At 39.1% G+C, this 23,385-nt stretch overlaps 1 pseudogene; it reads right to left on the bottom strand.

Annotated features, from left to right (window-relative positions):
• Positions 1 to 239: 239 nt before the first annotated feature.
• LOC118597636 lies at positions 240 to 21,214 on the bottom strand (annotated as a pseudogene).
• Positions 21,215 to 23,385: the final 2,171 nt, after the last annotated feature.

The raw sequence follows: 23,385 nt of genomic DNA, 5'->3' as shown, positions 1-23,385 counted from the left end.
ATTTGCCACAGCCCAAATATAGAAATAAGAGACAAACTTGTAGGAATAATATGGGTCTCTTAGAGATCAGACTTAGCAGCAACCAATTTTACCCAGACAAAATTATCTGACATTCATTTGTGATTCTGAGAAAATGTTATAAACAAATGTTTAGTCCTCAGAATAAACTAACACATTCCAGGGAGGGAGGAAGGGAGGGAGGGATAATAGAAAAAGATAATATATCATTTTCACTTGCAAATACAATTTATTATTCAAATTATCCTGTTTTCATCCATCCTGAGATGGCAATATATATTTACAACCTGAAGACAACACTTTATTGATGCAATGTTTCAACTAATCTTATTTGTGAATCAGTGAGAAGGCTTGGTGGAAAATGTCTGTGGTGCGCAGGGCTGGTACCTGACCTTGATATATATATATAAAAGTAGACTCCACAAAGTTGTCTTTAGTCTCCACATATTTGTCATAGCCTAAAAATCAATAATTACAACACACAGACACACAGAAATACACACACACACACACACACCACACACCACATTTTTTGGAAAATAAATCCCATTGGTGTTATGTTATCTGGCATCTTTAGATATTTCACCTAGAAGGTAGTACTTCAAGATGAAGTGCCAAATAGGCAACTAATAGGGACATGAAGACATATTAAATATCAAATAATATATACATATCCATATCAAATCAAGCTATGCTGTGAAATATACAGTAAATTGCTGATTATCATACTTTATTACATCTCAGTCAGAGAGATAAAAATGCTGCATTAGATACACACATGAGGTATTTATTTTTTCTTATATTCTCTTCTATTAAGCATTTTAACATAACATTGTTAAAATGTGTAGAGAAAACAGCAAATATTGGGGGTACATCTTCTATCCTTGGACTCGTGTTCAAGAGGCTGACACATGAGAATCAAGACTAATTACAGATATCCAAGCCAAGCTAGATAACAAAAAGAACATATCAAGGGAATTTGTGAATATATAAAAAACAAAACCAGGAACAACAACCCAATACCCTTCCACAGACACCCTTAATTGAAAAGTATGACCACACACTGCCTGATCTTCAAATAAACAATTGACCATTTAGATGATGGGCATCACATTCTATACACTGCAGTGGAAAAATATGTATCGACCAAGTGAAAGTGCAAAAAAATAAACAATAGCCACAGAATGAATACAAGGACCATAAAATAAACTTCACTAAATGGATTTGCCACACATACAGCAAATTCTATACCTACTCCAAGTATTTCAAAATACAAACCCAACTACAGATGTTGATCTTCACCATTACACTTGCATGAACATGATAAATAATTTACTTATTTCAGGATATAATGAAAAAGAAATGAGACAACATTTTTCCTTGAAACTGAAGACAACTTTGATACTTAAAGTCTTTGCCATTATTTACATGAATAGGATTTTTCTCTTACATGAGTTCTTTTCTATTTTCTAACATCAAGTTGATATATAAAGTCTTCAAAACATTTATAGTGCGAGAGACATGACCAAGCAGTTAAGACAAATTCATCCCCAGGACCAGGGTCAGGTTTTTGACAATTTCCTGAAATTCCTGCTACAAGATTACAGGGTCTAATCTTCTTGGGAACCAGCATAAACATATACATATCAACAAAGGCACATTGATATCACAAATTTAAAATGAAAACAAATCATTAAAAAGTTTTTACTCATGAATATTCTTCTTATGTAAGCATTCATCACTGTAACACAGGTGTTGAGGCATCTGAAGGCTTACAGAGTTTTTCTTCATCATGAATTAGTTCATGTAACAGAAAGCAAGCATGAGGCTTGAAGTTAGAGAAATGAATCCTTCTCAGTTGATGGTATCATTTGGGAAGATTTAGGAAATGCTGTCCTGGAAGAAATATGCCACTGGGGGTGGGTGGGCCTGAGAGTTTACATCTGTACACCATTTTAAGATCCCACTCTCTGCTTCATGCTACAGATTGATGATGTGAGTTCTTAGCTTTCTGCTTTACCTACCACATCTGATAATTGTTGCCATGCCATTTTCATAGTGATCCTGTAATACTCTGCAACCAAGGGCCAAATTAAACTCTTCTGTAAATTGACTTAGACATTATGTTTTATCACAGAAACAGAAAAGGCACTAATACACATCCATAAAGTTTTACACCTGGATGAATTATTTCATGTAATTGAAGAGAGCTATGAAATCTAAAAGGGTTACCTCCTCATATTAATTCATAGGGACATCATAATACTTGAACAGATTGTTGACACATCAGATCTTTTCTCCAGAATAATCTTGAGTAACTGAATATAAGTGTGTTGGCTAAAGATCTTACCAAATCCTTCATAGCCAGATTCCCTTCTGTACTAGTTTTATTTTCAGGTCCTCAAAGATTACTGTGATATGCAAAAGCTTGAACAGACCAATTACACACTAAAAGTTTTACTTGTGTATAAAGACTATCATGAAGTGCAAAGTTTACCAAACTAACATTTATAAGGTTTCTCTACAATGTGATTTTTTCTCATGAATTCTAAGATTACTGCTACATGTAAAGGCTTTATCACATTGACGGCATTTGTAGGGTTTCTCTCCAGTATGTGTTCTGTTATGTAGTTGCAGATGACTTTGACGTGCAAAGGCTTTACCACACTGATTACATTTATAGGGTTTTTCTCCAGTATGTGTTCTTTTATGTAATCGGAGACTACTGTTAAATGTAAAGGCTTTACCACATTGATTACATTCATAGGGTTTCTCTCCAGTATGGGTTCTTTTATGTATTCGGAGAGAACCATGACATGCAAAGGCTTTACCACATTGATTACATTCATAGGGTTTCTCTCCAGTATGTTTTCCTTTATGTACTCGGAGACTACTATGATGTGCAAAAGCTTTACCACACTGGTTACATTCATAGGGTTTTTCTCCAGTATGTGTTCCTTTATGCATTCGGAGACCACTGTAACATGCAAAGGCTTCAGCACATTGGTCACATTCATAGGGTTTCTCTCCAGTATGTGTTCTTTTATGTATTTGGAGACTACTATTTTGTGAAAAGGCTTTCCCACATTGATCACATTCATAGGGTCTCTCTCCAGTATGTATTCTTTTATGTATTTGGAGACTACTATTTTGTGAAAAGGCTTTCCCACATTGATCACATTCATAAGGTTTCTCTCCAGTATGTGTTCTTTTATGTACTTGAAGATGAGTGGGATCTGCAAAATCTTTGCCACATTGATTACATTTGTAGGGTTTCTCTCCAGTATGTGTTCTTTTATGTTTCTGAAGATGACTCTGACGTGCAAAGGCTTTACCACATTGATTACATTTGTAAGGTTTCTCTCCAGTATGTGTTCTTTTATGTACTCGGAGACTACTGTGATGTGCAAAAGCTTTACTACATTGATTACATCCATAGGGTTTCACTCCAGTATATGTTCTTCGGAGACTACTGTGGCGTACAAAGTTTTCACCATGTTGAAGACTTTCATAGGGTTGCTGTTCAGCATGAATTCTTTCTTGCCTTTGAAGATGCCTGTGATATGCAAAGTCTTTACTACACTGAGTATACTCAGAGGTTTTCTCTCCAGTATGACTACTTTCATACCTGCAAAGATAATTGGCAAATGTAAAAAGCTTTACCACATTCATTACACTGATGAATCGTTACATCTGTATGAATTAATTTTACAATTTGGTCTAATTATAAAGAGGAATCCCATTTTAAGGTTTACACTCATGGTGTTCCTATTCATAAAGGATTGTTTTGCATCTTTGAAAATGCCTGTGACAGTAAGAGCCTTTATTATATGGCTCACATTTGTAGCATATTTTTTTCTAAATGAGATTTTTCAAATATTTAAAGAGAACTGGAGGAACTCAGAGATTTACCACAATTTTGCATTTGCAAATTTTCCTATACTGTGAGTCATACTACATTTGCAAAGTGAATTTCTCTGGTATGAGTTTGTTGATGTATTCTCAATGAAGTTGTAAAACCAATTAATTGTAAACTTGTATCACATTCTACAAGTCTACTCAAAGTGGGGACTACTATATATCTTCCTATATTTGAGAGAGAGATAAGTTGATTTTTTCCATATTCCTATGCTTACATGGCTTATTCCAGAGTGACATATGGACTCTTTGCTTACTAAAAGGGTTTGGACAAATACTTATCACCTATTCAACATGCATACCTTTTGTAATATCTGGGTGGTATGAAACTAAATGGGCTGGCCGTTATACAGCATATCTCTCATAGGGCTATGATTCAAATGATGTTATCAGTTAAGGCACTGTTTCCTTTCTTCTTTCTTAGAAGAGTGCCTTGTAAACACATATTAGCTACCTCACATTGAGGATATTTTTTTTGAGAATTTAATAATCATCAATACAATTTAAGCTGTGCTTATTTATATTGTTGATTTTCTTTAAAACTTCTAGGACATATTAAAATTTCTCCACAGGAACACTTGTATCACCTTGCACATAAAAATTACCTTCCATGTCTTCTGGAACTTTGACAATGTTCTTCAATAATATGGTCTTCCCAACTGTAGCCTAAAATATAGTACCAGGAAACGTATGATATATTATTAGAAATTGTGCAATATTTAAGTAACTGTGTTCAGTGAACCTTAAAACAATGCCTGATTTATTCACCTCATTCTTCCTCTTTCTCAACCAAAATTACAGAAGATTATCAATAACCAAGAATGAGTTGTTCCCTTATTTTAAAACATGAAGGAATATTAATCTTACCTACAGTAGTGAGGTTTCTGTAGGTCTCCAGCATCACATCTCTGTAGAGATTCTTCTGGGAAGAATCCAGCAAAGCCCACTCTTCCTCAGTGAAGTCAACATGCACATCACCATAGGTCACTGAATTCTAAAATATCCCATACATGTGTACAACAGAAAGTGTGATAGTGACAACATTGTAAATGTACACTTCCTTGACAAGATACTTATATAAAATTCTGGTGCTCCCCACATTTATTCCATGATACAGAACTTCTATGTAATCATCAAGTTATTTTAGAAAAAAAACTGAATAATGAAGTTCCTCTATAATTTCTGCACTTTGACTAGAATATACCCTTGGAAGAGAAATGCAAATAAACAGACATAAGGAGAGAGACAAGCAAACAGATCAATGGTACTGAGTACATTTTGAAAAAAATGTATGAAAACTTACTAGCTAGTAAAAAGATGGGTAAGCTGGCTGTTGAGGCTCATGACTTTAATTTCAGCTCTCAAGAGGCAGAGGTAGGTAAATTTAATTGAGTAGGATGCCAGCCTGGCATATACAGTGAGTTCCAGGACAGCCAGAGTTATGTATTAGTAAGACTTCATCTCCCCAATAAAAATCAATAAAACAAACAAAAATATAGAAGAACCCAGAGATATTTACTAAAGTTCCTATAAAGAGTTATGCATTTACTCTGGTTCTGTGTTCATCTTCCAGAAAACTGAAGAGCCTCAGTATAAACTGGAACAATAATATTATTAAAAGGGAGTGCATGTTTAAATAGTTACAAATGGACAAATGAAAACATTAACAATGCAAATGTTGATCATAAACAACACAAGGCAGGAGAGTGGGCTCAGCAGTTAAGAGTGGTTGCTGGTCTTGCAGATAGGTGATCTCAATTGACAGTACTTACATGGGGCTCACAACAATCCATTACTCCATGTTCAGGTGTTCTGAGGCCATCTTCTGACTACTCTGGGGACCAGCCACACATGTGGTGCATACCCCAGCTTACAGGAAAAAGACTCATATTTGTTCAAAATAATTCAAAACAAACACAATAGGTAGAAAGAATGTAACACACTTGCAATCTAGTGACTCAGCAGGCTCAGGCAGTATAATGCCATCCTTGGAAAAAGAATGATACCCTCTGCCAAATTCAAGATATGGATGAAGCTCAGCACAACAGCATATGCTTGACATGTATAAAAACCTGCATTCCAGGCCCAGAAGTCACTAATATAAAAACAAAATGAAACAAAACCCCAGGCATATTGGCTCACCTTTAATCCTAGCATGTAGGATCCAGAAAAATTAGGATTTCTGAGTTGAGGCCAGCCATCTTGGTCTACAGAGCTATTTTCAGGACAGCCAGGGCTACACAGAGAAACCTTGTCCACAAAAACAAAAACAACAAAAATTAAAAAAAAACAAAAACAAAAACAAAAACGTATCAGGTTAGCAAAATGGCTTAGCATTGAACATAAATTGCTTCTGGTGATTTAGTGATACCACCTATAATGGTGAAATCACGATAGCAGGACACAAAGAAGAGGAAATTGGTTAAGGCTATAGACACTCAAATCCCATCCTCAATGAGGAATTTAATCCAGAAAGGCTCCTCCTATTAAAAGCTCCACAAGCACTCCAAAGAAAGTCACCAAGGAGAGACAAGTGTTCAAATACTTTATCCTATCTGGTGCCTTTTTCATTCAATCAACTAGATTCTGACCTAGGCCACTATAGGCTTATGGTCATCCCATGATGAACATGCATTTAGTCTAACTTCAATGTCCATAGTCTTCAACAGCTCTTGTACTGTTCAAATGTCCAAAGTCTCTTCTGACACTTAGGACAATTGCTTGACTGTGAAGTCTTGTGAAATCAAAAAAACAGGTTATATCTTTCCCACGTACAATGGCACAGAATACTCATTCCCATTCCAAAAGGGGGATAGGGGACATAGTGAGAGAAGACTGGACCAAGGCAACAGTGAAACCAGCAGGGCAAACACCAAATCCAGTAGCTGTCTGAGACACATGGGGCTTCAGTTTCAAAGGGCTTTGAAGTCACATTTTCCCTGCAACTTCTCATACATCTCTCTTTGGTTACTTCCACTCCCTATGTGCAGCTTTGCATGGCAGATATCTCACAGCTTAGGTATCTCAACATCTTGTGGTCTGAAAAGGCAACCCATGCTTCAACCTCACAGCTTCATGAAACGAACTGTCACAGTCTCCTCACTGGAGCTCTGACTCTGCAAAACACTGATTCCTGCATCAGGGCTGAACTGAAACCACAGACCTGAATTTTTTATTTTTTTTCCCAGAACCAGCAAAAGTTTGGATTCTAAATTGGGATGGACCCTGCTGAACTTGGACCACAGTTTGCATCAGGTTTTATATGAAACTTCTTTCTGGGGCCTATTCCTTCCATTAATTGAAGGCCTAACAGGATGAAGTCTCACTCTTAGGACACCTTGCTAAGCTTCCACTATAGAGAAAGTTCTTGAGTTCTTTATTATCCTAAGTGAGGCAACCCAGAACCACATAGACAAACATATGTGTACTCACTTATAAGTGGATATAAACTGTTAAGTAAAGAATAATTATAGTACAATCCACAGACCCAAAAAGGCTAAGTAACAAGGATGGCTGTAGGGGTAGTGGGGGTGAATGCATGGATTTACCTAGGAAGAGAAGAGAGATTTTTGTGGGTAGACTGGGGGTAGGAACACAGGAAGGATCAGGTAAGGAACAGACAGAGGGAGAGAATACAGGGAGAGATGAGTTTTAGAGGGTGATGTGAAAACCTAGTGCAGTGGAAACTTCCTGGAAGCTATTAGGGTGCCCCAAGTGAGGATTCTAGGAAATCAAGAATACAGAGCCTGAACTTGAACTTGCCATCTTCTGTAACCGCATAAGTCAGTGGTGGGACTAGGACACCAAACAGACACAGACTACTTGACCCACACTTGTCCTGTCTACAAGATATGCTGGAGCAATGGTGGCTCACAGTTTGTTTAGTGGCCAACCAATGACTGGTTTAACTTAAGGCCCAAGCCAAAAAAGGGAGCCCATGTCCAACACTGCCTAGATGAACAGGAACCAGAAGTTAGATGGCTCAGAGAACTAGGGTAGAACCGTAGGCAACTGACCAAAAGGGAAAAAAGTCAAGGAAATGATGCCTAATTATATTCTGCTGTAATCATATACCAGTACCTATCCCAATTGTCATTAGAGGTGCTTCCTCCTGCAGCTGATGGGAACTGTGCAGAAGGGGGTGGGACTGTAGGAGCCAGAGGGGTCAAGGACACAAGGAGAACACAGCCCACAAAATCAACTAAGCAGGTATCATAGGGACTCACAGACTGAAGCAGCAATCATGGAGCCTGTATGGGTCTGTGCCAAGTCCTCTGCATACATACTGTGGTTGGTCACCTTAGTGTGTTTGTGGAACTCCTAACAGTAGGAGTGGGGGTGTGTCTGACTGATTTGCCTGCTCTTGGACTCTTTTCCTCTTACTGGGTTGCCTAATTCAGCCTTCATATGAGTGTTTGTGCCTAGTCTTATTGCATCTTGTTATGATACATTCAGTTCATATCCCTGGGAGGCCTGCTCTTTTTTGAAGGGAATGAGAGGAGCAGTATAACTTGGAGAGTCAGAAGGAGGGGTGACTGGGAGGACTGAAGGTAGGGGAGGCTGTAGTCAGGAAGTATTATATGAGAGAATAAATAAAAAAAGAAAAACAACAAAAAAGAAATGAAAAAGCAATTATTCAAATTTCAATGATCATCAGTCTGTAACAGCCCAACATGTTCAAATGTCCCAAGTATCTTCTGATACTCAAGACAATCTTTTGACTGTGACATCTTGTAAAATCAAGAAACAAATTAAACCTTTGCAACATACAATGACACAGCACACATTCCCATTCAGAAAGAGAGGAATGTGGCTGTGTCCCAGCCTCCAACTCATACAGACATCCCATGCTCAAGTGCAGACCACACAAGCTAGAAGAACAGGGAGACAAACCCAGGTTAAGACTCCCTGCTGGACTAGAGTCCACACCAGCCATCAGAAATCTAGGTAGGCTGCCCACTCATGAACCTCCTTCACTATTAAAGTCCAACACCGTCCCCAATCCCACTTCACTCCTTGTTGCTGTGTCCTAGCTCCCAACTAGGGTGGAAATGGCCTGCTCTAACAAAGAACACACCAGCTGTCAGAAGTCCATGTAGGCCACCTGCCCACAGACCTCCCCCAATCTCACAGTGCCCCTTCACTTACCCTCCCCTCTTTGCCTCTCCTCAGACCACACTTGGACCAATATTTGCTGCTGGAACAGAGGCCATACCTGCTACCAGATTTCAAGTCCCCAACGTGGGTGGGGAGGAAACCTCAGTACAATAGCTCAGACAGACCAGAAGACCAGAAAGCAAATACAGACATAGGTACAAAACACCCATCCAACAAAAACAAACTCAGTCACCCAGATCCATAATTATCCCAAACCTAGATACCTAGATGCCAGCTTAAGAACACAATCAACAATAGCTAGGGGAATACATCATCACCAGAGCTCAGTTATTCTACTACAGCAAGCTCTGAATATTCCAACAAAGATGAAGAACAATAAAAGACTTTAAAACAAACTTTTAGATGACAGAGGTCCTTAGAAGTGACTAAATCCCTTAAAGAAAGCAAGGAGCTCTAGGACCTAGGCCCTGGGACATAACCAGTCCCTGGGAACACACACATATTTCTGCCCCAGTTTCCGGCCAGCAGGGAAGACTCCTGTGGGCAGGCTCCCCACCAAAACCCTCCATTGAACCCAGCAATTCATAAGACCCATGCCCTACCCCAACAGCCATTCCTCTGCAACACCTGCAGCTTCCTAAGACACAGAATCTGCCAGCTCTGACTGGACCAAGAGCCCTGATAAGACCAAGAGTGGGGCTCCCTAAGCCACAGAGTCAGCTAGCTTGGATTGGACCAAGAGCAGCTCCCTGAGATACTGAATCTGCCAGCTCTATTAGATCAAGAGCTAATATTGGAATGAGAGGGGCTCCCTGAGACCCAGACACAGAAAGCACAGATTAGACCAATAGCAGCTTGCTCAGATAAAGGCACCTCTTGCACCTCTTGGAGGAAGAAATAGGTAGATGTCAATGCAAAAAATACATACAACAACATAAAGAGAAGTCGGGCATCACCAGAACCTAGCCCTTCTACAACAGCAAGACCTGAACATCACAGTGTAGAAGAAGCAAAAGAAAGCAACCCTAAAAATAACTTCATGAAGATGCTAGAGGCCTTTAAAGAGGAAATGAAAAATTCCCTTAAATAAGTTGAGGACAAGACAAACAAAAAATTGGAAGAAATCAATAAATCCTTTAAAAAAAAGCCAAGAAAACCATGAAAAGACAATTAAAAATGTAAAGAACACAGTTCAAGACAGGAAACGTGAAATAGAAACAATGAAGAAGACACAAACAGAGGGAATGCTGGAAATAGAAAATCTGAGTAAACAAACAGGAAACACAGATGCAAGCATAACCAACAGAATACAAGAGATGGAAGAGAGAATCTCTGGTGTAAAAGATACAATAGAGAAATAGATTCATCAAAGAAAACACCAAAGCCAAAAAATTCATAACACAAAATATCCAGGAAATCTGGGACACCATGAAAATATCAAACCTAAGAATAATAGGGATAGAAGAAAGAGAAGAATACCAACTCAAAGGCACAAAAAAATATATTCAACAAAATCATGGGAGAAAACATTCCCAACTTAAAGAAGGAAAGACCTATGAAGATACAAGAAGCTTGTAAAACACCAAATAGACTAGACCCCCCCCCAAAGACCCCTCATTACATAACAGTTAAAGCACTAAACATACATAATGAAGAAAGAATATTAAGAGCAGCAAAGGAAAAAGGCCAAGTGACTTATAAAGGCAGATCTATCAAAGTAACACCTGACTTCTCAATAGGGACTTTGAAATCCAGAAGGTCCTGGACAGATGTAATGCAGACACTAAGAGACAATGGATACAAGCCTAGACTAATATAACCAGCAAAATTTTCAATCATCATAGATGGAGTGAACAAAACATTCCAGGCCAAAACCATATTTAAAGAATACCTATCCACAAATCCGGCCCTACTGAAAGCACTAGAAAGAAAATTCCAACCTAAGGAAGTCAGATTCACCCATGAAAACACAAGCAATAGATAACCCCACAGCAGTAAATCCCAAAGAAGGGAAACACACACACACACACACACACACACACACACACACACACACTACCACCAAAAGATAACAGGAATTAACAATCACTGGTCATTAATATCCCTTAATATCAATGTACTCAATTCACCTGTAAAAAGACACAGGCTAACAGAATGGATATAAAATCAGGATTCATCCTTTTGCTGCATACAAGAAACACACCTCATCTTCAGAGACAGACACTACATCAGAGGAAAAGGCTGGGGAAAGAATTTCCAACAAAAAGGACTTAAGAAGCAAACTGGTGTAGCTATCCTAATATCTAACAAAATAGACTTCAAACTAAAATCAATTAAAAGAGATTAGGAAGGACATTGCATACTCATCACAGGAAAGATCCACCAAGATGAAATTTCAGTTCTGAACATTTATGCCCTAAATACAAGGGTACACAGATTTGTAAAAGAAACATTACTAAAGCTTAAATCACACATCAAATAAATCCCCATGCACTAGTAGTGGGAGACTTCAACACCCCATTCTCACCACTGGACAGATCTACCAGACTGAAACTTAACAGAGAAATAAGGGAATGAACAGATGTTATGACTCAAATGGACTTAATAGATATCTACAGAACATTCCACCCTAACAAAAAAGAATATACCTTCTTCTCAGCACCCCCTGAACGTTCTCTAAAATCAACCACATACTTGGCAACAAAGCAAATCTCGACAGATACAAAACAATTGGAATAACTTTCTGTATCTTATCAGATCACCATGGCTTAAAGTTAGATTTCAACAACAACAACAACAACAACAACAACAAAAATTATAGAAAGCCTACAATATCATGGAAACTGAATAATGATCAACTGAATCACCAATGGGTCAAAGAAAAAATAAGAAAGAAATTAAAGACTTCCTAGAATACAATGAAAATGAATGCACTACATACCCAAACTTATGGGACACTATGAAGGCAGTGCTAATAGGAAAATTCATAGCACTAAATACCCACATAAAGAAGTTGGAGAAATCTCATACTGGCAACTTAACAAATTAAGCAAACTTAAATTCTGCAGAACAAAAGAAGCAAAGTCATCAAGGAGGGATAGATACCAGGAAATAATCAAATTGAGAGCTGAAATCAATAAAATAGAAACAAAGAGAACAATACAAAGAATCAATGAAACTAAGTGAGAAAATCAACAAGATAGACAAGTCCTTATCCAAACTAACCAAAAAGTGTATCCAAATTAACCAAATCAGAAATAAAAAGGGAGACATAACAACAGACAACAAGGAAATCCAGAAAATCATCAAGCCATACTTCAAAAAACTATACTCCACAAAATTAGAAAATCTAAAAGAAATGGACAATTTTCTAAAATTGGTATCAAGACCAGATAAACAATTTAAATAGACCAATAACCCCTAAGGAAAATAAACAGTCATTAAAATTCTCCCAAACTGCCTCCCCCCCAAAAAAAGCCCAGGAACAGATGGTTTCAATGCAGGCTTCTACCAGATTTTCAAAGAAGAGATAATACCAATACTCTTCAAATTGTTCTGCAGAATAGAAACAGAAGGAACATTACCAAACTCTTTTTATGAGGCTACAGTTACTCTATTTCCAAACCACCAAGATGCAACAAAGAAAGAGAATTATAGACCAGTCTCCCTCATGAACATTGATGCAAAAATACTCAATAAAATATTGGCAAACAGAATCCAAGAACACATCAAAAACATTATCCACCATGATCAAGTAGGCTTCATCCCAGAGATGCAGGGATGGTTCAACATAGAAAAATCTGTCAATGTAACACAACATATAAACAAAATGAAAGAAAAAAAACCACATGATCATCTCATTAGATGTGAAAAGGCCTTTGATAAAATCCAACACCCCTTCATGATAAAGGTCTTGGCGAGTTCAGGAATACAAGGAACATACCTAAACATAATAAAGGCAATTTATAGCAAGCCAATAGCCAACATCAAATTAAATGTTGAGAAACTCAAAGTGATTCCAATAAAGTAAGGAACAAGGTTGCCTGCCCTCCCCATATTTATTCAATATAGTACTTGAAGTTTTAGCTAGAGCAGTAAGACAACAAAAGGGGATACAAATTGGAAAGGAAGAAGTCAAACTTTCATTATTTCAACTGATATGATACATAAGAGACCCCAAATATTCTACCAGGGAACTCCTAAAGCTGAGAAACACCTTCAGTAATGTGGCAGGATACAAGATTAACAAAAAAATTAGTAGCTCTCCTATATGCAAATGACAAATGGGCTGAGAAAGAAATCAGAGAAATATCACCCTTTACAATAGCCACAAATAATACAAAATACCTTGAGGTAACTCTAATTAAACAAGTGAAAGACCTGTATGACTAGAATTGAAGTCTCTGAAGAAAGAAATTGAAGAAGATAGCAGAAAATGGAAAGATTTCCCATGGTCATGGATAATGAAAATGGCAATCTTACCAAAAGCAATCTACAGATTCAATGCAATCCCCATAAAAATCCCAACACAATTCTTCACAGATCTGGAAAGAAGAATAGTCAACTTCATTTGGAAAAACAAAAAACCCAGGATAGCTAAAAGAATCTTGTATAATAAAGCAACCTCTGGAGGCATCATGATCCCTGACCTCAAGCTCTATTATAGAGCTACAGTAATGAGCTTGGTACTGGCATAAAAACTGACATGTGGACCAATGGAATCAAATTGAAGACCCTGACATCAATCCACACACTTATGAACACCTGATTTTTGACAAAGAAGCCAAAATTGTACAATGGGGGAAAAACCATCTTCAACAAATGGTACTGGCATAACTGGACGTCAACATGTAGATGATTTTGAATAGATCCATATCTATCACCATGCACAAAACTCAAGCCCAAGTGGATCAAAGACCTCAATATAAAACCACTTACACTGAACCTAATAGAAGAGAAAAGTCATGAGTAGTTTTGAATGCATTGGCACAGGAGACCACTTCCTGAATATAACACCAGTAGCATAAACACTGAAAGCAACAACTAACAAATGGGATCGCCTGAAACTGAGATGCCTCTGTAAAACAAAGGACACAGTAAATAAGACAAAACAGCAGCCTACAGAATGGGAAAAGATCTTCACCAACCCCAATCTGACAGAGGGCTGATCTCCAAAATATATAAAGTACTCAAGAAATTAAACATCAGAATAATGAACAACCCAATTAAAAAATAGGCTACAGAGCCAAAAAGAGAAAACCCAACAGAAGAATCTCAAATGGCTGAAAGACATTTAAGGAATTGCTCAACATCCTTAGTCATCAGCAAATCAAAATGACTCAGATACCATCTTACACCTGTCAGAATGGCTAAGATCAAAAACACTGAAGACAGTTTATGTTGGAGAGGATGTGGAGCAAGGGAAACAATCCTCCACTGTTGGTGGGAGTGCAAACTTATATAGCTTCTTTGGAAATCAGTATGGCAGTTTCTCAGAATATTGGGAATCAATCTTCCTCAAGACCCAGCTATACTACTCTTGGGCATATACCCAAGGAATGCTTAATCATACCGTAAGGACATATGCTCAGCTATGTTCATAGCAGCATTATTTGTAATAGATAGAACCTGAAAACAACCTAGATGCCCTCAACTGAAGAATGGATAAAGAAAATGTAGTACATATACACAATGGAGTACTACTCAGCAGAGAAAAACAATGACATCATTAGGTCTGCAGGCAAATGAATGGAATTAAAGCAACATTTATAGCTCAATCTCCTCCCAGTTCTCAGGATTATTATGAAAGATGTAGCAGGAAGAGCATAAAAGGTAGAGGCGAACTCTGTTCCCCCAGATCCAATTCCCTGTGGTTCATACCTAGTTCTGCAACAGATCACCAGCTGAAGCCACCCTTTCCCCCTGCCCACATTTCCTGTGGATCCCACATCTTTGCCATTCTTGCCAAAAGAGGACATATATACATTGGCCATAGAGCAGAGATGAATGGTTCTGGAGACTCACCAGACTTCTTGATACTTTATATTTATCACTTGGTTTGTTGTAATATTAACAATACAAAAAGCTGAGAAACAACACTGGAAGCTAATTATGAAGCGTCCTGGACTCTTAGTTGCTCTTTTTTATTAATAAAGGAAGAACTATCTAGCCCTTGGCCATGAACCACAGTCTTAATTGACACTGATCAGGTAAGGATGATGCTCGACTATGAGTCCTACAGCCACAACCCTTAACAACTTTTGTTTGAAAGTGATTGCATCTCCTCTTATTTTGGAATGTATTTTCAACTTGATACATACCAAATATGGAGAAAATATAAATTCAGGGAAATACATATATTCCAAAGGATCACAGCAATATCCTGTTATCTACATTATTTTGACCATTTGCTTAAATAGTTGTATGTTTTGTTGCCTAAAATTTGTTTTCCTGGATTTATTTGTCTATTAGTAATTAGGATACTTACTGTATGCTTTCTCTTTTTATTTTTTATTTTTTGGTTTTTTGAGATAGGATTTCTCTGTGTAGCTTTGCACCTTTCCTGGAATTCATTCTGCAGCCCAGGCTGGCCTCAAACTCACAGAGATCCACCTGCCCCTGCCTCCCAAGTGCTGGGATTAAAGGTGTGTGCCACCACTGCCTGGCTTGCTTTCTCTTCTTAATGTTGTGCCCTGAATTTGCAAATTGCTGTGAAATTGCTAATAATTCTTATATGTGGCCCTCATAAGCATTGTGTATGCCTCAAGGGGATGTAATGTAATGAGCATTAAAAAAAAAAAGGCCTCTTAGATATAAAAATTTAGCTTAGTCAGGGAGCCGACTACACTCAAGTCTGTACCTAATAACCAGAAATCACTGATAACTCATTCCAGATAATCAGACACAGTCCTAGAACCTCATGACACCCACTGGACAGTCTATAAGTAGATACCAAGAGCAATGCTCTGCTCTGCACATTTAGAGAGACATCACTTTGTTCAGCCCTGTGGCCAGAGCATCTCCCCCAGGATCCTGACTCTTGAATCAGAGTCTTCTGTTAAAGACTGGATCTCCTCTTTGGCTGAGATACAGGTGAGCAACCTTAGAGAAATAGGTTTAGGGACCATAGTTAGGAATTTAGAGTGTGAACCTTGTGTGATGACCACCAGCATAATAAAATAATAACTTTTGCTATACTAACTATGCATATCTACCTTCTTACTCATGAAAGTTAGGATCATTTTCCTATGATGGATGATTAGATGTAAGTCTGCATCAGAGTGAGTAAAGGAAAACTTTTCCAAACCAAGTGCAAGATAACAGACTTTTAATCAAACATTGAACGACTTGTATTATACACCTAAAGCAACTTGTTCTCTTCTAATTGCTTTATAAGTCACAAGAACTTTTGAAAACAAATCTATTCCCATTTTTATGAATGTGTGTGAAGAAAGAATGTCTTCCATATTTGTACAGGTGACACACCAGAAAAGGGGTTATCATATATCCTGGACCTAGAGTAGCAGGTGGTTATGCACCTCCCAGTTTGGGTGCTGGTATCTGAATTCAAGTTATCCCCAAGAGGAATATGTGCTGAGTGACCTACCAAGCCCCATAATACTTTTTATTCAATACACTAAAAGTCTTTCACAAATTAACAATAAAACCTAAATAAATAAAGTAAATTAATAATCCTTGGGAACATGAGGCATCAACATTAAGAGGTTGTATATGCTCAATCTGCACCATAAATTGAATACAATCCAAAGACAATGCCCAATAATTTATAACAGGAAAGCTGATTCCAAAGCTACATGCAAGTGGAAATACTCAGAATGCTCAATGGGATTATGAAAAAATAGTACAGAGATTGACACAATGTGACTTCTATATTTACTACAAAGCTACAATAATCAAGAATGTGTACAATATTTTTGAAAGAATAAAAGGGATGGAGAGAATAAGCCAAGATCAAAAGTAGGAAAATACAATCAACTTTTCATAAAAAGACCAAAAGAAAGTAGCCAGGATAACTGTGATCTTGACCAATGTTACCCAGCTACCTATGATTCTACATGTATATAAATTAAAGAGGCATGGACTTCACAACTCAGACAAAATTAACTCAAAGTGACTCAAACTTTTGTTTCTTACTCTCCAGCTACTGATATTTCTTCCAGAGAGGCTCCATGCTCTAGAGCCCTTTCTACAAATGTAGGTGATCTCCTCTAGAGCCACTAGGGCTCTACAGCTCTTCTTGCCCACTGTGGTTTTAGGCAAACTCAGCCCTATGGATGCACAAAACAATGTAGAAGAATAATTTAATGTTTGCTTCCTGCCACATGAATTATGACACGAGATGTGGAATCTTCTCTATCCACCTGCCCAACACCATTCAAAATTGAGATACCTTTGGAGGCATTCCAGAAACTTGTTTGTCCCCTAAAACTGAACTTCACTGAATTCCACCATGGTGGCTAGCAGCAGCAGAAAGTTAAAAGCAATATAATTATGTATTGCTGGATGACCTTCATTACCTCTCTCCACCATTTTCTAAACCATCTGTAACAATTATAAGAAACCTGAAAGTGGAATGTAATGTTCAGAACTTTTAGAAGCCAGGCCTTCATTTTTCCAATCTGTCTTTCCACTGTACACCAAAAGCAATTTCTTTGTGTGCACACTGGATAGTGGTATTAAAAGCATCATACCCTCTCATACCCTGGGCTGCAGAGCCTCCCCTCCTCAGAGAATTCACACTCAGGGAGACTCAGAGGACAAGGGCCACTGCCCAGGTCACCACAGGGACCAATGGAACCTCATTCTGACTCTTGGTATAGCCTAGTCCCAGCAGCTCAGATCCCAATAGCTTGTCCAACCTACTCTTCCTGGTCTGGGGACAGTAGCTCCCACACTCACTATGGTATAGCTTGTGGTCTTCCTTACACCTCCCTACAACAGAACCAGAGGAGAAACCTGAAAAGAACCTGTAAGCTACCTCCAACTGGTACTCCTGAATGCTAAGCCTTCCAGAGTCCCTCATTAGCTAAGACTACCCAGCTGGGCCTTGGAACATTAGAGGTTACCCTACTGGATGAGCAGAGATCAAATGGCTCAAACAGCAGAGGCCTTCCCAGCTCTGCCCTTCCACCCTATGGTCAGACATTGCCCTCATTTGGGAAATTTGTAGTTTAGTAGAATCTTCCATTCTCCCAGAGGACTTCCTGTTCCTCTTCCAAGGCACAAGGTTCTTTCTGTGCACATTCCATTACACATCAATGTCCTGTGCAGGCAACCCTCTGCTTCACAGCTCAGAGGTTCTGCAGTCAAGCACAGAACAGCAAGTAACTGCTGTTAAAGCAAAAAGAGGCCATGGATTAGAAAACAATGAAGGGTCAATGGGAAGGCTTGGAGGCAGGAAAGAGAAATTGGAAATGAAGTAACTATAATCACACAAAGTTATGTTCAAAAGTTGAAAGAGGCTTTATGGCCACGTGCTCCAGAGATTTCTACTACAGCACCCCAAGCACTACTCATGCCATGTCTCTCAGGTTGTAATCTTCAACCTGGAAAATACAGTCCTGCTAGTCAGGGCCACACCATCTTATCCAGTTCATCCATTTTTGTTTAACTAGTGCAACTAAAGTAATTGGGTTTCATGAAAGTTCACTTCGTTAGCCAGATTCTTGATTGCCTGGTGTGTGGATGGAAGAAATGGCTAGTCAAGACACTGATCAATCATCTATAATTGATTACCTCACTGCTCGTTGCTAATGTCAACCAACTACTGTCAAAGCAGGAAAGCTTTTACCCCACTTCTTCCCCATCCCGACCTGTGCTTTGACTATGCCTACTTTACTGGTCAGTGAATGTAATTCTTGCACAGGTCCTATGTCATTTTCAAATCTGCAATATAATCTGGAGAAGTTGGAAGACACTCACTCACTGGTCTATTTTTCCTTTTCACAAACCAATCAAGGCCCAGCCTGGAAGGAGTTGCACTTTCCAGCACTGGGCAGCAGAGGCAGGAATAAATGTTCAAAGTAATTCTGAATTATAGAGTGTGAGGCAAGCCTGAGAAACAGGAGACATTGATTTAGATCAATGATTGATTTAGACCAGTGGTTCTCAACCTTCCTAATGCTCTGGTCCGTTAATACAGTTTCTCATGTTGTAGAACCCCCTCTATAAAATTATTTTCAATGCTAACTATAATTTTGCTACTGTTATGAATTGTAATATAAATTCCCGTGTTTTTAATGGTCTTAGGCCACTCTTCTCCTATGACTGGGCCATTTGATCCCTCAAAGGAAACCCTGACCTCCCCAAGAAGAGAACCAGTGCTCCAAACTGATTTAAATAAATAAATAAATAATACTTAAGAAAAAATGGAATGGAATTCTTAATGACTAAGAACATTGGGAAATAGAAACAAATAGAGATTATAGCAGTAATGCATTTAAAGGAAATGAAATTTAACTAATATTAATAACCTTTTAAAATGATAAAGATAATTGGAAAGATACTTAGGTATAATGACTTTGAAACATAATAGGCACTTCCCTGGTAGAGAGAATGCCATTAATAAGACATTGTATGACTTTGTCCATGTAAAATGTTAGCTGCTGAGTGCTGTACGTTGACACAGATTTACAGCCAATGGTCTGTGTCTCAAACCTCTGAGGTGACTTAAGTGTGTTAACTAGAACTGCACATATCTGCATAGGAGAGTTCCCTAACTCTGAATACTGAATACTCAGTAATCCAAGTCACCCTCCCTAAATTGTACACCCACCAATTCTGTCTGTCTTCATTCACAAGGAAGGAATTAATACATGCTGGGGAATGTTACAAGAAGTCACTCACCCTGCCCTATCAGGTCCTTCTTTATAACGGAGACCCCTGCAGCTCACTGCCTTAAACTCCAGTCTGTGATCTGGCTATTGTCTAGTCTGTTTCCCCTGCAGTGTGCACAGTACACTGTACCTCCTCTTCTGGTTTGAAGGGAGAAGCCAGGCCCCAAACAAATTTTTCCTGTTGCTGCAATGGACAGTCCACTATGTGACTTGAATGGGTCATTTTAGAACTCTGTGGTGCTACAGGCCTGTAATCCAAGGATTTAGGGTGTTTAGTCAGGAGGACAGCAAGGGCAATGCCCTGTGGGGCTACAGAACGGCATCAAGTTAACCTCAACACTGGAGACCTTGACTGAAAACCACTTTTCAAAAGGGCTGGAGAGCTGGGCAGTGGTGGCTCACGTCTTTAATCTAAGCACTTGAGAGGCAGAGGTAGGTGGAACTCAGTGGTTGTAAATCAGGGTTGTCTCCTTTATTATGGGAATGTAGCTTAATGGCTGGTTAGTCCTGGTGAACAAACACTTACATTTTATCATACTAATCCCTAACAGGTATGGTTAGCATTCTACTTTTCTTTGGGATATTGCCTAAATTCTACTTTGTGTGATTTAATGTCTCCTAAGAATTGAGAAATCCTTATGTCATCAATTCTATTACCATCAATTCTACTCTTCTACATCAGTTTAGCAGTGGAGTGCTACTTTACTCACCAGATACAGTTTATAAGCTCCACAAAATTAACTCCATATGGCTCCTACACACAAATGTTAAATGTTAAGCGTGCAGAACTTCTGGAAAATATTAGCGAGACCAGGGCTCAGAGAGTTTGGCAAATCTGCCTTCCATAGCGACAATACAGGCACCACAGGAGCCAGCATTCCACAGTGACCTCAACAAGAAGAACATTTCTAACCACCAATCCCTGCACAGATGCAGCCGGTGGAGTAAAGGTATTCAGATGCTGCCGCCCAGCCCTGGGAGTTGCAAGGAGCAGGCAGGACCACAGGACCACACAGAGCACACTGGGCCAGGCAGAAAGAAAACGAATTCTGTTCTGGCCACTGGCTCTTACCCAGCCAGGAGAAAACCCACCACACCAACTCCGGCGGACAGCTGGCAGCTCCTCCCAATCTGGGGACAGCAGCCCCTCGCTCACTATGGCCGGCCACTCCTCCCCATCTGAGGACAGAGGCTACTCACTCACCATGGCAAGGCTGCTTAGATCGCCAGCGCTCTCCCCGCGAAAAGAGTACACAGCGCCACACCAAGGCAAACTTCCGACTCTCTCTGCAGAGAAGCTCAGCCAGAAGCCTGGCAACCGGAAGAACCCTCCCATGTTACTGGGCGGGTCTGTTGGAGGCTCTGATTGGCTAGTGAGGCTTGAGTGACAGGACTGAGAGAGCCGAAGGGACTTAGCACAGGGATTCCCAGCCTTGGCTTTCACCACAAGCACAGACTGGCTGGAGATTTGCACCAAACTGAACAGCAAGTTTCTTGTTAATATATATCAATAGGTACAGTTTTAAAAGGAGGTATGCAAATTCAGAAAAAGGCTAATTAGACAACGTTACACAAGAGGAGCACAGGGTATCTCATAAACATAAACAAAGTCCACAGTGGCATTGGGGCTGATAAACACAGCCGCATGTGTGGAAAGAGTGGGGGTCTCAGGACCTGAGGCAGCTCCTTCCCATAGGCTCTGGCCCCAGGCATTTACCAGCTCTCCCAAGCATATTCCAGGTTTTAGAGAAGGAGCTCAATTTATTTCTCTGTACATCAGGGCCTTACAGAAAGCTCCCAAGGCCTGTGAAGGTTGCCAAACGTGGAGACGTCTAATTTCTCAAGTATCTTCTAGAAGTTCTGCACTTCCAATTTGACATTTCGATGTAAGATCCAGTTGGAGTTAATGTTATGAAGGTTACAAATGGCATCTCACATACTGGGTAGCTGTCCACTACTAAGCTATGATGTGGAAGAATAGAGTTGGTGATATAAAGAATTTGCCAATGCTTAGGAGATAGTAAATAAGAATTTAACTAAGGGAAGGCTGCCTCTAAAATACCCCAAAGATAAGTAGTACATTAACCAGGTTTGTTAGAGACAGGATATTAGCATGTAAATATTTGTTCACATTTTATGTATATTGTTATTGGTCACATGTCTATAGTAAAAACAGCTAATGGGATGCTCATTGATGGAGAGGATAGACAGACCCTCTGTGTAAAGATCTCACTATAGTAAGCTGAGCATCATAGTTTTAAGAGGGCTTTCTTAGTTCTGTTGTATGGGATGCTGTAACATCAATTTGATGATGTTTTATGTATGTGCTGTTTCTTTATATTGTCTACATATTCCATTAAAAACCAAAAGCATGCTTATAGTAGTGATACCATGTATTCTATAAAGACTGTCTTGTGTTTTCTCTAAGGTTTAGTTTAACAGATTGTACCTAGGAGGTATTAATTTATTACATTATCTTATACACAGTTTCTATTCAGCTGTTTTTATTTAATTGTTGTTGCTCAGCACTATCTTAAGACAAACAATTGGCACCTTCCTAAGATCAGCTATGCCTGCTTACAAAGGATGACCACCACAGGTTTTCTGACTGTTGATATTCCATCATAGAAGGAGGGATCCCCTCTTTCTGAGTATACAGACTTTTTTTCAGGCAACTGTATGCAATTTGGCCCTAATGACATGTGACCTTGTGGTTTTGGAGAGTAGCTAGAGTACATAGCCTGGGAAAGACTTGGGAGGAGATGAATTCTGCATATGCACCTATGAAAAAAAAATCTTAAAAATGGGAATATACCTTGAGTGCTATAAGGCTTACCTCCTATGTACACTGAGAAATGTAATGCTAGAGTATATTGGGCATTGGAAGAGTAGAGAGAAGGTGAGCTCCACATATTCATGTGTGGGAGAGACATTATACATACTAGCTAGAGACATTCCTGTGTGGCTTCTTTGGGGTATCTACCTTAGCTAGTGTTTCTATTGTTGTGAAAAGACATCATGACTATGGCAACTCTTATAAAGGAAAACATTTCCTTGGGGTTGGCTTACAGTTTGAGAGGGGTTATTCTATTACTGTTATGGTGGGAAGCATGTTGGCATTCAGGCAGATGTGGCAATGGAGACAGAGTTGAGAGTTCTACATCCGAATCAATAGGTAACAGAAAATGACTGACACTCCTATTCCAACAAGACCACAGGTACTCCAACAAGACCACAGGTAATCCAACAGGACCACAGGTACTCCAACAGGAGCACAGGTACTCCAACAGGACCACAGGTACTCCAACAGGACCACAGGTACTCCAACAGGACCACAGGTACTCCAACAAGGCCATACTTCCTAACAGTGCCACTTCCTATGGGACTATGGGGGCCATTTTGATTCAAATCACCATAGTATCCAAGCTCATGTAAGTATCTCCTTTAAAATGTCCAGTAATTAAGTTCAATAAAC

This window comes from Onychomys torridus, chromosome 17 (genome assembly GCF_903995425.1).
Source record: "Onychomys torridus chromosome 17, mOncTor1.1, whole genome shotgun sequence".
Lineage (NCBI taxonomy): Eukaryota > Metazoa > Chordata > Mammalia > Rodentia > Cricetidae > Onychomys > Onychomys torridus.
The sequence above is the reverse complement of the archived record's forward strand: the minus strand, read 5'-3'. Positions and strand labels throughout refer to the sequence as shown.